Source organism: Apteryx mantelli, chromosome 3, assembly GCF_036417845.1.
Source record: "Apteryx mantelli isolate bAptMan1 chromosome 3, bAptMan1.hap1, whole genome shotgun sequence".
In the NCBI taxonomy this organism is placed as follows: Eukaryota; Metazoa; Chordata; class Aves; order Apterygiformes; family Apterygidae; genus Apteryx; species Apteryx mantelli.
The window spans coordinates 9585569-9603156 of NC_089980.1; positions in this window are offsets into that span (position 1 = coordinate 9585569).

The window sequence follows — 17588 nt, forward strand, 5'->3', positions numbered from 1 at the left end:
CCAGTCAAGCCTTGAACACCTCTAAGGATGGAGATTGCAAAACCTCTCTGGGCAACCTGTTCCAGTGACCACTGTCATGGTAAACATTTTTTTCCATAATATCTAATAAGAATTTCCTGTGTTCCAATTTGTGTCTGTTGCCTCTTGTCCAATTGCTGTGCACTTCTGAGAAGAATCTGGTTCCATCTTCCCTGTATTCTTTGATCAGGTAGTTGTAGAGAGTAATAAGGTCTCCCCTTCACCTTCTCTTCTCCAAGCTAAACAAACCCCACTCCCTCAGCCTCTCCTTGTTTGACATACTAGAGATTCCAGTGGAGACCACCAAGTTATTTAGGGGGCCAGACAGGACAATGTCTGTCTTGTACTGGGGAGCTGAAAAACTGGACATGGTGCTCCAGATAGTCTCACATGTGCCAAATAGAGGGGAATTTTATTTCCCTGGACATGCAGGCTATATTCTTGGTAATGCCAGGATGCCTTTGGCTTTCTCTGCCACATGGGCACCCTGCTGCCTCCTGGTCAACTTGTTGACAGCAGGACCCTGATCCTTTTCTGTAAAGCTGCTTTCTGACCAGTCAGCCTCCAGTGGGGTTATTCCATCCCGGACACAAGATTTTACAGTTACTTTTGTTGAATTTCATGAGGTTCTTAGCCCATTTCTCCAGCCTCTTAAGGTCCTCTGAACAGCATCCCTGCCCTACACCAAAATGACTGCTCCCCACAACTTGGTGTTGTCCACTAACTTGCTGAGAGTGCACTCTGTCCCATCATCCAGCTCACTAATGAAGACGTTAAACAGTATCGGTCTCAGTACTGGCTCCTGAAGGATGCCACTACTTACAGGATGCCAGCTGGACATCACAGCACGTTGCCCAGTCAATTTTCCACCCACCTTATTGGCCACTTGTCCAGGCCATATCTTGCTACCTTGGTGATTAAGGAGACTATGGGATACTGCATCAAAAAACCTTACCTAAGTCAAGATATATAACATCCACTAATCTTCCCTTGTCTGCTGTGCCAGTCAGTTTTGTCAGGCATGATTTGCCCTTGGTAAACCTGTGCTGGCTGCTCTCAATCACTTCCTTGTGATAGACCTGTAGTTTCCTGTATTCCCCTTCTTCCCCTTCTTGAAGATGTCTGCCCTGACCTTTCAATGAAATGTGCAATGACATCAGCTGGCTCTTTCAGCATCCTCAGATGCATCTCATCTAGTACCATAGACTTAGTATGTCTAATTGTCTTAAGTGGTCCCTAACTCTATCTTCCTCTACTGTGGGTACTGCTTCACTCCTACAGTCACTGCTAGCAGGCCTGGGGACCTGTGAGGCCTGACGGAAAACCTTACCAGAGAAAACTGAAGCAAAAAAAAAAAAAAAAAAAAAAGCAGCAACTACCTTAACCTTTTGCCATGTCTCCTGTGACTAGGTCCCCTACCCGCACTAAAGAATCAGGCCACACTCTCCTTAGCCTTCCTTTTGCTACCAATGTACTTACAGACACCCTTCTTGTTGTCCTTCGCCTCCCTTGCTAGTTTCAACTCCAGTTGAACTTTAGCTTTCCTAAGGGCCTTCTGACATGTGGCCTGTGTCTTTGTAATCCACCATGTAGTCCATCCTTGCTTCTACCTTCTACATGCTTCCTTTTTGTTTTTAAACTCAGGAGGTCCATGTTCATCCATGCTGGTCTTTAGCCAGAGTGCTGCCCAGAACAAGCCTTGGGGAAGCCCATTTGTGCTGAACTGGAGCAGAAGCGGCAGCTGGGGCTGCCTGCGAGGGGCTGGGGCTCAACGTCTGCCCCCTCCGCTTTGCAGGCTCTTACAGCACACAAGATGCTCCTGCCCTCTGCAGCATGCTCTCTCTTTGGGTGCCTCCCGCCGCCACCCCCGCCCCCCGGCATCTGCCAGGACTTTACACAAGGGATCTAGGCTCTCCTGCCTGCACTCCCACTGCACGCTGCGCTATGGGGCTGGGAGCGCCCACTGCTGAGCAGAGCGCCAGCAAGAGCTGTCCCTCCAGTGCTCGTCTCCCCAGTGGCTCCCCGTCCAGACACCCTTTCTCAGCAGCGGTGGGGAGCGGGTGCAGGGCGGCCTGTGAGCCCCGTGAGCCTTGACACACCTCCTTGCCGTGGTCACATGAAGGTTGGCAGCGTGGTGATCTCCAGACGGATGTGGGCCAGGTCGGGGAGTGCCGACTCCTGTGGTCACATATGCCGAGATGAGCTCTGGGGTCCACAGTAATCTCCCCATGTCCCTCCAAGGCCGCCATCACCACCACGATGGCATGTGGGCAAGCCCTGCCCTGGCTGCGGGCGCCGGCCAGGGGCCTCACATCGCCCCTTGCTGCAAAGCCTGGCCGTGTCCGGCCCACAAGCAGCGCAGGGGTGTGCTAGACTCAGGGAAAGGTGGAGGAGAAGCCAGGAGTCTGGCGCAGCCCATGGCTGCCCGACAACTGCCACACGCAGGCTCTCACCTCCTCATCTTCCTTGGCCTGGTAGTGGCCTCGCATGCTCCTCATTTTCAGGCCTGCTCGAGGACGGCAGTCCTTGGCTGCGTCAGGAGTCCAGGCGAGGGAAGCTGCGAAGCCCTGCAGGGACTACGGGCACCAGTGGGGTCAGCGTGAGGCAATGGGGAGGGGGAAAAGGACAAGGGGTCGGTAGGCCCGATGGGGAGCAGGAAAGATGCTCTCCTGTTCCGCTTGGGCTGCAGCTGTGCCGGATGTCAGCCTCGGGCTGTGATTAATGCCTGTTGGCTGGAGCAAGAGCAGGAGCCGAGCACGGGCCTGCACTACCCCTGGGAGCCCAGGCCCAGTGGCAGAGTCCCGACAAAACCTGTCCTGCCAAAGCCCGTGGCCTCGGTCATGTGTTTGGGGATACCTGGGCACAGATCGCACCGCTTGCCTGGGCCTGTGTTGGGTCAGTGTGCCGTTCGGCCCTCCTGGCCCTCTTTGGAGCCTGAAAAAGAGAAACAGGCCCTCTTTTGAGACCCTCGGCATCAACCATGCCTAAGGGCCAGAGCTGGGCTCAGGCTGTCGCGCTGGAGGGAGCCCCTTTCCCGGTCCCCAGCATGCTCCTGAACAGAGCTGCGGCGCTCTGACAGCACCAGACGCGGCCTGAGCCACCCTCTCCCAGCTACCGTCTCCCAGCCAGCAAGCCCTCGAGGGGCCTCAGACCATGCTTGGCTGCAGATGCTCAAATGCCCACTCCTGACTGACCTCCCCGCTCCCCGCCAGGATCCCTGGCTGCGCACAGAAACCTCCCCGGGAAGCTCAACCTGCAACCGCCTTGGTCCCGTCCCACCAGCTGGCACGGTGCCGTGTGCAAACAGGAGCGTGGGTGGGGCCCCAATCACCCTGATATGGGTGTCTCGCGGTCACTGCAGAGCTCAGGTGTGCCCCCCCCATGTGCCTGATGGTGCAGTGAGACATGCTGCTGCACCCCACTCGGGGCCCTCACTCAGAGACGCCAGGAAAGGGGACAAGGGGCCGTTCCCGGCACAGAGCAGGCAGCGCTGCCGGCACATCGCTGCGCTGCTCAGCGCTGGCATGGGTACGGGCAGCCCTGCTGCCTGGTGGCTCCTGTTCACCCCTGCCAGAAATCCCCCTCCCTGGGGCACATGGCACTTGGTCCCCCAGAGATCCCTGGCCCTGCGCAGGGCCTGCGCTGCCCTGTCCCCAGCCCTCACCAGCACAGGGAGCTCATGGGCCGCAGGCGATGCCTGTCGCCGCTTCGCTGGGAGCCTCCGCGGGGTCTCGCTGGCCACGTTTGTGGGTTTCCTCTCCACGAGGCGCAAAGCCAGGCAATGCGGATCAGTAAGGAGCTTCGTCTGCACAGCAAGGGGAAGGTGTGGGCGCATCCCCTCCAGCACCATGGGGGTGGGACAAGCCCAGCAGGCAGGACAGTTGTCCCAGGCACATGGATCCTGCTGTGAGTCCGAGCCCTGACATGGGTCCCGGCACAGCACCTCCTGCAGCAGCCCCAGGATGATCAGCGGGATGCTCAGCTCTCCGAGCATGGAGAGACCAGCAGGAAACCTCTGCTTCCTGTGCGTGCCCGGGTGCGCCACTTGAGTGTGTGGCAAGGTGATTGCCCCCCCCGGCCACCTTGGGACAGCCAGTGCAACAGGGCCTGCTGCAGCTGTGCCCTCCCCACCTCATGCTGCAAAGGGGCTAATCAGCCTGTCTGCATGGACTCACTCCAGTAGCTCCAGACTTCTCTTCTGCTGCGGTGCCCAGACCTGGACACAGCACTCCCGCGGTGCCCTCACCAGGGCTGCGCAGAGGCCAAGGATCACCTCCCTCCGCCTGCTGGCCATGCTCTTCCTAATGCAGCCCAGCACACCATTGGCCTCCTTTGCCACAAGAGCACACTGCTGCCTCGTGGGGAACTTGTTGTCCACCAGGACTGCCAGGTCCTTCTCTGCAGGGCTGCTCTCCAGCACGTCAGCCCCCAGCCTGGACTGGCGCATGCGGTTATTTCTCCCCGGGTGCGGGGCTCTGCGCTTCCCATTACGGAACGCCATGTGCTTCCTCTCTGCCCATCTCTCCTGACTGTCGAGGCCCCTCTGAATGGCAGCACAGCCCTCTGGTGTAAGAGCCCCCGCTCCCAGTTTTGCATCATCAGCAAACTTGCTGAGGGCGCACTCTGTCCCTTCATGCAGCTCACTGATGAATAAGTGGAGCAGGACTGGAGACACTACTGATCCCTTGGGCTACACCATGAGCTACAGGCCTCCAGCTAGACTTGGTGCCACTGATCGCAGAGCCCCCTGAGCTGCCCCACAGGGGTCCGTGTGTGCACAGGGAAGGCGAGATGCAGCCTGGCTGGGACCAAGGAGAACACAGGCAGCTTCGTACCTCCAGAGCAAAGTGCGAAGCCAAAGCCAGAGGCTGGTGGGCCACCCTGCAGCACGTGGTGTGGGGCCAGTGTCCCCTGCCCACCATGTCCATCCTCTGCTCCCAGCTGCCATGCCGCCATCCCTCTCTGCTGTGGCCACCCCTGGAGTGCTGTGTGCAGTTCTAGACTTCCCAGCAGAGGAGAGCTATGGAGCTACTGGAGTAAGTCGAGCAAAGGGCTACTAAGACGATGAAGGCACTGGAGCATCTCTCGTCGAAGGAAAGGCTGCGTGAGCTGGCGCTCAGTGGGCGCTCCCAGCCCCATAGCCCAGCGTGCAGTGGGAGTGCAGGCAGGAGAGCCTAGATCCCTTGTGTAAATTCCTGACAGATGCCGGAGGGGGGGTGGCAGGAGGCACCCAAAGAGAGAGCATGCTGCAGAGGGCAGGAGCATCTCGTGTGCTGTCACGTTCGAATTTCCCACGTCACACCCACACCACACCCATATCACGTTCAAATCACCCAGGTCACACCCACGTCACGTTCGAATTTCCCATGTCACACCTACGTCACACCCACGTCACCTTCGATTCTCCCATGTCACACGCACGTCACACCCACGTCACATTCGAATCACCCACGCCACACCCACGTCACATTCGAATCTCCCACGTCACACCCACGTCACACCCACGTCACGTGCGAATTTCCCACGCCACACCCACGTCACGCCCACGTCACGTTCGGATCACCCACGTCACACCCACATCACGTGCAAATCTCCCACGTCACATCCACGTCACCCTCAAATCATCCATGCCACACCCGCGTCATGTTCGAATCTCCCACGTCACACCTACCTCGCCTTCGAAGCACATATGGAACAAGCATGCTCCTCCCTTGCAACAGCCTCACAGTGCTAGTGCCAAGGTGTGAGGACACCTGGTGTAGGCTTGGGGAGGGGAGGCAAGGGAGCCGGGCACTCGTGGTGGGGCTGCCCTAGGCATGCGGAGGCAAGCTCTGCCTTCCCAGTGCTCTTGCCTCTGAGCCCTGCTTGGTGGGGGAGCGTTTGCAGCAGCGTGGCACACCCACGTCACTTTCGAACCACTCACGTCACACCCACATCACGTTCCGATTACCCACGTCACACCCACATCACCTTCGAATTTCCATGTCACACCCATGTCACATTCAAATCTCCCACGTCACACCCACGTCACCTTCGATTTGCCCACGTCACACCCATGTCACATTCAAATTACCCACGTCACACCCATGTCACGTTTCATTTTCCACGTCACACACACTTCACCTTTGAACCTCCCACGTCACATCCTAAGCAGTGTGCTTGGTGGTGACAGTACGCGGAGCTTTGCTCGGAGGCAAGGCGGTGAAGGGAGATGGCGCTTTGCTAGGTGGCGAGACTTCAAAGGCACTCAGTGCTTTGCTAGGTGGAGAGGGTGAAAAGGGATGCAGCAGTGTGCTAGGCTGCGAGGTGGTGAATGCATGCAGTGCTTTGCTAGGTGCTGAAGGAAAATGGCGCTTTCCTTCGTGGTGACTGGAGGTGGAATTTTGCTAGGCAGCGAAGGGACACGGCGCTTTGCTAGGTGGCGAGGCAGCAGAGGGACACGGAGCTTTTCTATGCGGTGACGGGAGGCGGAGCTTTGCTAGGAGTTGAGGGGAGAAAGGGAAGCAGCTGTGTGCTAGGCAGCGAGGCGCCGACGCACCAACACGATGAAGGGATACGGCGCTCTGCTAGCCGGCAAGGAGGCCAACGCACGCAGTGCTTTGCTAGGTGCCGAAAGAACATGGCGCTTTACTTGGTGGCGACAGAACGCAGAGCTTTGCTAGGCAGCGAAGTGACTCAATGCTTTGTTAGGCAGCGAGGGGGAGAAGGGACGCATTGCTTAGATAAGTGGTGAGGCTGTGAAGGGACACGATGCCTTGCTAGGCGGCGAATGGACTCGGCACTCTGCCAGGCGGCGAAGGGACTTGGCGCTGTGGTAGATGGTAATGGGTAAAGGGACTCAGCGCTTTGCTAGGCAGCGAGACACCGACGAACCGATGCGGCAAAGGGACACAGCGATTTCCTAGCAGGCAAGGTGACGAAGGGACACAGTGCTTTGCTAGGCGGCGAGGAGGTGAAGACACGCAGCGATTTGGTAGGTGGCGAAGGAGGCCAAGGGTGATGGCGCTTTGCTAGGCGGTGAAGGGACTCGTCGCTTTTCTAAGCGTTGAGGCAGCGAAGGGACACGGTGCTTTGCTAGATGAAGTGGCAGAGGGATGCAGCGCTTTGGTAGGCGGCGAAGAGCTTCGGCGCTTTGCTAGAAGTCGAGGCGGCGAAGGGAGATTTTGCTTTGTTGGCGGCGAGGAGGCGAAAGGACACGGTGCTTTGCTAAGCAGGAGGCAACGAAAGTACACAGCGATTTGGTAGGTGGTGAAGGGACTGGGCGCTTTGCTAGGGGGCGAGGGGGAAAAGGGATGCAGTGGTGTGCTAGGCGGTGAGGCGGCAAGGTGCCGACACACCGAAGTGCCGACCAGATGCGTTGCTTTACTAGGCGGTGAGGTGGAGAAGGGAGGCATTGCTTTGCCAGGCAGCAAGGCGGCGAAGGGAGGCAATGCTTTGCTAGGTGGCGAGGCGTCGAAGGGACTCGGCCCTTTGCTAGGCAGCGAGGAGGCGAACGCACGCAATGCTTTGCTAGGCGAGGAAGCAACGTGCAGCGCTTTACTAGCTGGCTAGGTGGCGGAAGCATGCATTGATTTGGTAGGCAGTGAAGGGACTTGATGCTTTGCCAGGCGGAGAGGGGAAAAGGGACACAGCAGTGTGCTAGGTGGCAAGGTGCCGGCGAGCCAATGCAGCAAGGGGACGCAACGCTTTGCCTGGCAGTGACAGGACGTGGAGCTTTGCTAGGCAGCGAAGGGAAAAGACGCTTTGCTAGGCGGCAAGGCAGCGAAGTGATGAAGTGATTTGGGAGGCGGTGAAGGGACACGGCACTTTGGTACACACCGTTCGGCGAAGGGACAGGGCGCTTTGCTAGGCATTGAGGTGGTGAAGGCACACAGTGCTTTGCCAGGCAGCAAAGGGACACAGCACTTTGCTAGGCGGCGAGGTGACATGACGCTTTGCATCTGGGCGAGGTGGCGAAGGCACGCAGTGCTTTGCTAGGCGGCGAGGCCGCAAAGGGACACATCGCTTTTCTAGGTGGCGAAGAAACACGGTGCTTTGCTAGGCCACAAAGGCACACAGCGCTCTGCTACGTGACGAGGGAGAAAAGGTACGCAGCGGTGTGCTAGGCGGCGAGGCGCTGACACGCCGATGCAGGGGAGGGACGCGGAGGTTTGCTAGGTGGTGAGGCGGTGAAGGGACGCTTTGGTTTGCTAGGTGGCGAAGGAACAAGGCGCATTGTTTGGCGGGGAAGCAGCAAACTCATGCAGTTCTTTGATAGGTGACAAAGGTATGCAGTGCATTGCTTGGTGGCGACAGGACGCAGAGATTTGCTAAGTGGTGAAGGGAGATGACGCTTTGCTAGGCAGCGAGGCGGCACAGGGATGAAGCAATTTGCTATGCAGTGATTCACTGCCTCGCAGAATAACTAACCACTGTGGATGTTCGCTGTCTCACAAAGAAGCAGACTGCTGCGTCTGTTCGCTGCCTCGCCAACTAGCAAAGTCCTTCCTCGCTTCGCTTCCACATGAAAAAGCAAACTGCGATGCCACTACACCACCTGGTGGACAAGCAAAGTGCCGCGTCTCTTCGCAGCATCACAGACTAACTAACCACTGTGTCTCTTCCCTGCCTCGCAAACTAAATAACCGAGACATCTGTCTGCTGCATGGCAAACAAGCAGACTTCTGTGTCTGTTCGCTGCCTCGCCAACTAGCAAAGTGCTCCCTTGCTTCGCTTCCATGCCAAAAAGCAAACTGTGATGCCACTATGCCACCTGGTGGACAAGCAAACCACTGCATCTGTCCGCTGCCTTGCCAACAAGCAGACCGCTGCGTCTCTTCGCTGCCTCGCCAAAAAGCACATCACTGTGTCTACTTGCCCACTCACAAAAAAACAAACGATGGTGGCTCTTCCTTACCTCGCAAACAATCAAACCGCTCTATCTGTTCACTGCCTCGCCAACTAACTAACCACTGCGTCTCTTCCCTGCCTTGCAAGCTAAATAACCGACACATCTGTCCGCTGCATGGTGAACAAGCAGACTGCTGTGTCTGTTCGCTGCCTCACCAACTAGCGAAGTGCTGCCTCGCTTCGCTTCCAGGCAAAAATGCAATCCGTGATGCCAGTTTGCCACCTGGTGGACAAGCAAACCGCTGCGTCTCTTCGCTGCCTCGCAGAATGAGGACCCAGTGTGGATGTTCGCTGTCTCACAAACAAGGAGACTGCCGAATCTCTTCGCTGCCTGGCAAACGAGCAGACCGCTGCGTCTCTTCGCTGCCTCGCAAAAAAAGCACATCACTGCGTCTATTCACCCACTCACAAAAAAAGCAAACGATGGTGGCTCTTCCCTACCTCGCAAACAAGCAAACCGCTCTATGTGTTTGCTGCCTCGCCAACTAACTAACCGCTGCATCTCTTCGCTCCCTCACAAACTCACTGGCCTTGGCGTCTCTTCACTGCTTGGCGAATAACTTATGACTACATCTGTTCACTGCCTCGCAAACTAAGGAACCACTGCGTCTCTTCCCCTTCTTGTCAACAAGCAAACAGCTGTGTCTCTTCGCTTCTACGTGAAAAAACAAACTGCGATGCCGCTACGCCACCTGGTGGACAAGCAAAGTGCTGCATCTCTTCACCGCCTCACAGCCAAGCAAACCGCAGCATCTGTTCGCTGCCTTGCAGACTACCTAAATGCCATGTGTGTTCTCTCCCTTGCAAATAAGGAAAGCGCTGCGTCACTTCACTGCATTGCGAACAAGCAAACCGTTGCATGTGTCCGCTGCCTCGCCAACTAACTAACCGGTGCATCTCTTGGCTGCCTCGCAGAACAACTAGCCACTGTGGATGTTCGCTGTCTCACAATGAAGCAGACTGCTGCATCTGTTCGCTGCGTTGCGAACAAGCAAACTGCTGCATGTGTTCGCTGCCTCGCTGACTAACTAACCGGTGCGTCTCTTCGCTTCCTCGCAGAATAACTAATCACTGTTGATGTTCGCTCTCTCACAAACAAGCAAATGGCTCTGTCTGTTCGCTGCCTCGCAAACTAACTGCTGCCTGTGTTTGCTCCCTCGCAAATAAGGAAAACGCTGCCTCACGTCGCTGCGTTGAGAACAAACAAAGTGCTGCATCTGCTCACTGCCTCACAAACTCACTAACCGCTGCATCTCTTCGCTGCCTCCCAGAATGAGTAATCACTGTGGATGTTCGCTGTCTCACAAACAAGGAGACTGCCTAATCTGTTCGCTGCCTGGCGAACAAGCAGACTGCTGTGTCTGTTCACTGCCTCAAAAAAGAGAAGATCACTGCGTCTATTCACTGACTCACAAAAAAGCAAAGCATGGCCGCTCTTCCCTGCCTCGCCAACAAGCAAACTGCTCTATCTGTTTGCTCCCTCACAAACTAACTGACCTCAGTGTCTCTTCGCTGCCTCGCAAACTAAGGAACCACTGCATCTCTTCCCCTCCTCGCCAACAAGCAACCCGCTGTGTCTCTTGGCTGCTGCCTGCTAAGGCAAACTGCGGCGCCGCTACGCCACCTCGCCGACTACTCAACGACTGCATCTCTTCGCCGCCTCGCAGACAAGCAAGCCCTTGTGTCTCTTTGCCGCCTCACACACTAACTAACCGCTGCGTCTCTTTGATGCCTGCCAAAAGAAGGAAGTGCTGCATCTCTTCCCGCCTCGCCAACAAGCAGTCCGCTACCTCTGTTGGAGGCCTTGCGAACAAGCAGTGGGCACACTTTGTTCACCACTTCGCCAACAAGCAGACTGCAGCGTCTCTTCGCCTCCTGGCCAACAAGCACACCGCTGCACCTGTTCACTGCCTCGCCAGCTAGCAAAGTGCTGCCTCACTTCGCTTCCAGGCGAAAAAGCAATCCGTGATGCCACTGCGCCACCTGGTGGACAAGCAAAGCACTGCGTCTCTTCTCTGCCTCGCAGAATGAGTGACCACTGTGGATGTTCGCTGTCTCACAAACAAGGAGACTGCTGATTCTCTTCGCTGCCTCGTGAACAAGCACACTGCTGCATCTGTTCACTGCCTCACAAACTATCTAACTGCTGCCTGTGTTCACTCCCTCACAAATAAGGAAACCGCTGTGTCACTTTACTGCATTGCGAACAGGCAAAGTACTGCATCTGTTTGCTGCCTCGCAAACTCACTAACCACTGCATATCTTCACTGCCTCACAGAATAAATAACCACTGTGGATGTTCGCTGTCTCACAAAGAAGCAGACTGCTGTGTCTGTTCGCTGCCTCGCCAGCTAGTGAAGTGCTGCCTCCGTTCAGTTACATGCAAAAAGCAAACCGCGATGCCGCTACGCCACCTTGGGGACAAGCAAAGTGCTGCGTCTCTTCGCCGCCTCACACCCAAGCAAACCGCTGCATCTGTTCACTGCCTTGCAAACTACCTAAATGCCGCCTGTGTTTGCTCCCTCGCAAATAAGAAACCGCTGCATCTCTTTGCTGCCTGGTGAACAAGCAAACAGCTGCATCTGTTGGCTGCCTTGTGAACTAACCAACCAGTGCGTCTCTTCGCTGCCTCACAGAATACCTAACCACTGTGGATGTTCGCTGTCTCACAAACAAGCAGACTGCTCCGTCTCTTCTCTGCCTCACAAAAAAGCACATCACTGTGTTTATTCGCTCACTCACAAAAAAGCAAATGACAGTGGCTCTTCCCTACCTCGCAAACAAGCAAACTGCTCTATGTGTTTGCTGCCTCGCCAACTAACTAACCGCTGCGTCTCTTCGCTCCCTCGCAAACTTACTGGCCTCGGTGTCTCTTTGCTGCCTTGCACACTAACTTACGACTACGTCTGTGCGTTGCCTTGTAAACTAAGGAACTGCTGCGACCCTTTGCCACCCAGCAAAGCACTGAGTTCCTTCGCCACCTCGCTGCCTAACAAAGTGTCCTCTCCCTTCGCTGCCTAGCAAAGCTCCACGTCCTCTTGCCGAGAAGCAAAGCACTATGTTCCTTCGGCGCCTAGCAAAGCGCTGTGTCCCTCCCCTCCTCACCACCTGGCAAAGCACTGCGTGCCTTTGCCACCTCACAGACCACTGCATACCTTCGCCGCCTCGCCAACTAGCACAGAGCTGTGACCCTCGCCGCCTAGCAAAGCACCGCGTGCCTTCGCCGCCTAGAAAAGCACTGCGTCCCTTCACAGCCTCGACACCTAGCAAAGCACTGCATCCCTTTGCCACCTTGCCACCTACCACACCGCTGCATCCCTTTCCCCCCTCACCACCTCTCAAATCGCTTCGTCCCCTCGCGCCTCGCCGCCTAGGAAAGTGCTCCATCCCTTCGCCACCTGGCAAAGCACAGCCTGCCTTCGTGCAGTGTGAGGGAAAAACGACGCAGTGGTGTGCTAGGCGGTGAGCAGGAGAGGTGGCGAAGGGACGCAGTGCTTTATTAGTTGTCAAGGTGTCGAACGCAGGCAGTTCTTTTCTAGGGGCTGAAGGAACACAGTGCTTTGCTTGGCAGCAACAGGACACAGGGATTTGCTAGGTGGCGAAGGGAGGCAGCGCTTTGCTTAGTGGTGAGCCGGCGGAGGGAGGCAGCGCTTTGCTAGGTGTGGAGGTGGCGACGGGATGAAGCGATTTGGCAGGCGGCAAGGGGGGAAAAGGGACGCAGCGGTGTGCCAGGCGGTGAGGTGCCGAGGTGCCGAGCGGACGCGGAGCTTTGCTAGGCACCGAAGGGAGGCAGCACTTTGTTAGGTGGCAAGGCGGTGAAGGGACGAAGCGATTTGGGAGGCGGTGAAGCAACACGGCACTTTGGTAGGTGGCGAGGTGGTGAAGGCATGCAGTGCTTTGCTAGGCGGCGAAGGAACACGGCGCTTTGCTTGGCAGCGACAGGACGCGGAGCTTTGCTAGGCGGAGAAGGGAGACAACGCTTTGCTAGGTGGCGAAGGTACACAGTGGTGTGCTAGTCAGCGAGGCGGCGAAGGTACGCAGCAGTGTGTGAGGCAGCGAAGACACGCAGTGCTTTGCCAGGCAGCGAAGGAACGCAGCACTTTGCTAGGCTGTGATGCGGTGAAGGGACGAAGCAATTTGGGAGGCGGCGAGGGAGAAAAGGGATGCAGGACTTTCTTAGGGGGCGAGGCGGCAAAGGTACGCGGTGCTTTGTTAGGCAGTGAGGGTCACAGCATTGTGCTAGTTGGCGAGGTGGCGAAGGTACGCAGCGGTGTGTGAGGTGGCGAAGGCACACAGTGCTTTGTGAGGCGGCGAAGGCACACAGCGCTTTGCTAGGCTGTGATGTGGCGAGTCGCCTACACGCCAAAGGACACAGCTGTTTGCAAGGCGGCAGGGTGGGGGGGACGAAGCAGTGTTCTAGGCTACAAAGAGACGCCGAGGTCAGTTAGTTTGCGAGGAAGCAAAGAGACGCAGCAGTTTGCTTGTCTGTGACGCAGCGAAGAGACGCAGCGGTTTGTATGTTCACGAGGCAGCTAACAAATATAGCGGTCTGCTTGTTCATGAGGCAGCGATCAGATGCAGTGGATTGTTTGATCGCGAGGCAGCGAACAGATAGAGCTGTTCGCTTGTTTGTGAGGTAGGGAAGATTTGCCATGGTTGGCTTTTTTGTGAGTGGGTGAACAGACGCAGTGATGTGCTTTTTTGTGAGGCAGCGAAGAAACGCAGCGGTCTGCTTGTTTGCCAGGCAGTGAACAAATGCAGCAGTTTGTAAGCTGGCGAGGCGGAGAACACATGTAGCGGTTTGCTTATTCGTGAGGCAGGGAAGAGATTCAGCAGTCTCCTTGTTTGTGAGACAGCGAACATCCACAGTGGTCACTCATTCTGCGAGGCGGTGAAGAGACACAGTGCTTTGCTTGTCCACCAGGTGGCGAAGTGGCATCACGGATTGCTTTTTCGCCTGGAAGCGAAGCGAGGAAGCACTTTGCTAGCTGGCGAGGCAGCGAACAGGTGCAGTGGTGTGCTTGTTGGCCAGGCGGCGAAGCAACGCTGCAGTCCGCTTGTTGGCGAAGCAGTTGAAGAGATTCTGCCCACTGCTTGTTCACAACGCCTCCAATAGGGGCAGCGGACTGCTTGTTGGCGAGGTGGGAAGAGATGCAGCACTTCCTTCTTTTGGCAGGCATCAAAGAGACGCAGCGGTTAGTTAGTGCGCGAGGCGGCAAAGAGACACAAGGGCTTGCTTGTCTGCGAGGCGGAGAAGAGAGGCAGTCGTTGATTAGTTGGCGAGGTGGCGTAGCGGCGCCGCGGTTTGCTTTAGCAGGCGGCAGCCAAGAGACACAGCGGGTTGCTTGTTGGCGAGGAGGGGAAGAGACGCAGCGGTTCCTTAGTTTGCAAGGCAAGGCACAGACGTAGTCATAAGTTAGTGTGCGAGGCAGCGAAGAGACGCCGAGGTCAGTTAGTTTGTGAGGGAGCAAAGAGACGCAGCGGTTAGTTAGTTGGTGAGGCAGCGAACACATAGAGCGGCTTGCTTGTTTGCGAGGTAGGGAAGAGCCACGGTTGTGTGCTGTTTTGTGAGTAGGCGAATAGACGCAGTGATGTGCTTTTTTGTGAGACAGTGAAGAGACGCAGCTGTCTGCTTGTTGGCGAGGCAGCGGACAGATGCAGTGGTTTGCTTTTTCGCCAGGCAGTGAACAGACGCAGCGGTTTGCTTGTTCATGAGACAGCGAACAGATACAGTGTTTTGCTTGATGGCGAGGCAGTGAACAGATAGAGCGGTTCGCTTGTTTGCGAGGTAGGGAAGATTCGCCATGGTTGGCTTTTTTGTGAGTGGGCGAACAGACGCAGTGATGTGCTTTTTTGCGAGGCAGCGAAGAGAGACAGCGTTCTGCTTGTTTGCGAGGCAGCAAACAGATGCAGTGGTTTGCTTGATGGAGAGGCAGTGAACAGATAGAGCGGTTTGCTTGTTTGTGAGGTAGGGAAGAGCCACCGTCGTTTGCTTTTTTGTGAGTGGGCGAATAGACGCAGTGATGTGCTTTTTGGCGAGGCAGCGAAGAGATGCAGCGGTCTGCTTGTTGGCGAAGCAGCGGACAGATGCAGTGGTTTGGTTGTTCTCGAGGCAGCGAACCGATTAGGCAGTCTCCTTGTTTGTGAGACAGTGAACATCCACAGTGGTCACTCATTCTGCGAGGCAGTGAACAGATGCAGGGGTTTGCTTGTTCGCCAGGCAGCTAAGAGAACACAATCTGATTTGGTTTTATTTTGTTTTGTTTTATTTTGGTACAACTCCCAGCAACAGGAATCTTGGTTCAGCTGCATGGGTGGAAGAAGTCACCAGCTCTGTTTGCCCTGTTGGTTTTGCCTCTAGATGTTGCCTGGACTGTGCTGTCATGTCTGTGCCCCCTCACCCTCTCCAAACACACTCTTCCCACTAAAAAAAGTTACTTCGTGCTGGTTGCTGGTTTCCCATATCCTTCTTTCCACACCCCCCCAGCTTTGATCTGTGCTCTCTCCGTGGTCAGGGCACAGGGTTTTGTGCCCATCTAGGGATGCTGGGAGTCCGTGTTGCTCTCTGCGGTCCTTGGTGTGTGCAGGTGAATCAGGCCTGTGCCTCCCTCCGCAGCACCTGCTTCTGTGCTTTTAATGGAGCTGTCTATCACCACTGAATGGTGCTTTGGGCACAGGACAGTCACACTTCCTGCTTTGCCTGGGGTGGTTGGTGTTGCTTGCCCAGGCAGGTGGAGAAACAAGGACAACACTTCTGGGCTGTGAGCACTGCAGGACTGAGTGTTCACCAGGTCACCACGTGTCCGAAGAGGCCAAGGGCTGGAGGAGCATGCCGCAATAGGGAAAGGGCGGTTGTGATTGAAAATAGAGAGGGAAGGCTCAGGCAGATACATAGCTTATAAAGTAAGGCATAGCAGAAATGGCAGCAGTTTCTATTGGTCATCATCATGTCTCGACCGCTGTGAAGACTCACTTTTCTAAAGGCAGCTCTTGTAACAATGACAGTTTATAGCTTGGAAAGCCCAGTCCAGGTCCACTGTAAGTCTGAATGGGATGGAAGACTCTAACACACCCTTCTGTGTCCATAAGTACTCCCCAAGCTAAAAACTGCATTTTATTTCCTTTCTGCATGTTGCTGACAGCACTGTCCATCTGTCCAAGGTGCCTCTTTAGCCTGCTCTTACTGAGCTCCTTCCGTGGTGGGTTACATGGCAGGTTTGCCAGGCTGGAGGTTTTTTCTGGTGGTGCCTTTCTGAATGCTGAGCAAGGAAGGAAAACTCTAATGCCATCTTTTGGAGGAGGAAACCTTGCTGAGAAAAAGAGAGCCGTGTCTCATTCTACCAGTGTTGCAGCGAAGACGAGACACGGCACTACACTCAATATGAATGCTATGCATGTCCACTTTATTGTAAGCAGAATCACACTTTTATATTCTTACTTCATATGCTGATTCATTGTTTACTAATTACCTAGTTCGCTATTTGCTTATCAGTATGACAATTAATATAATCCAGCTGGCCTTTAATGTTATTTACATCCTGAACTCTCAGTCCATTCATCTTTAGCGATGTTCCACATCCTGGATAAACAATCCATTCGTCCTTGGCGTTCTTCCTTCAAGGTTCACCATCCATCCTTGGCGTTCTTCCTTCAAGGTTCAGGTTAAAGTTCACTATGTCTCTCAAGTCCTTCTGGACTTTTCGTTGTTTATCACAGTCATTGTCTCATAACATAGTTCATCAACAGGTCACTTATTTCACCGCAGCAAACCCCACAACTCCACCTTTTTGTTTTTGAAAAACAGAGGATGAGATTTGTTGCAACATAGACAAGGCACACTGCAATATACATGGAAAGATTATTAAAATACATATAATTGAAATCAATATAAGGCATCCATATTTTAACAAAGTCTGCCACCATCCACTAACCCCAAGGGATCTTAGCCAAGCATCCAGTGGATCTTCTTGCATTTGTAATTTTTGCATGTTATCATTTAGTTGTTTTAACTTATCATGTATTGATTGTGAATGATCCGATAAATTAAAACAACACATATCAGCAAAATCCTCACAGCCATGTCCATGTGCTAACAATAAAAAATCAATAGCAGCTCGATTTTGAAGAGTAGCTTTACGTATACTGTCTGCATCAGTAGCTAAATCGTATAAAATTTGTGACGTCAAATTTATTTGTTTCCCTGTCCAGCATGTTAAAGCATTTATTGTTGATGATAAATGTGTTAAGGCAAGAGGCGGAAAAAATAAGGCTGATAGTATAGAGGAAGGAGTATCCCACAAAATGACATTATCACTACAATTTGCTGACAATACAGATCGCGACAATGTTGTCGTTCGTTTCTGTCAGTGACTCTGTTCTGTTGAGGTGGCTAATTTATATAAATACTGTATATGTTCCTTTCGTGGCATCATTAAAGTTAATTTGCCTATGTAACACGGTCCCCCAAAGGCCAGTTTTGGTATTCCTGGCCATGCGCAATCGCCACAAATCAAAAAATACCCAGGTGGCAAAGCTTTTGCCTTTGTAACATCATAAGGAATGTCGGGTATTGAGAAGTTACAATAACTTTCATTGTAATATACATAGTTAGTTGGAGTTATTCGGGTATCTTCCTCATTTACACTCATAGTACTAAATTTAATACAACCACTAGAACTTTG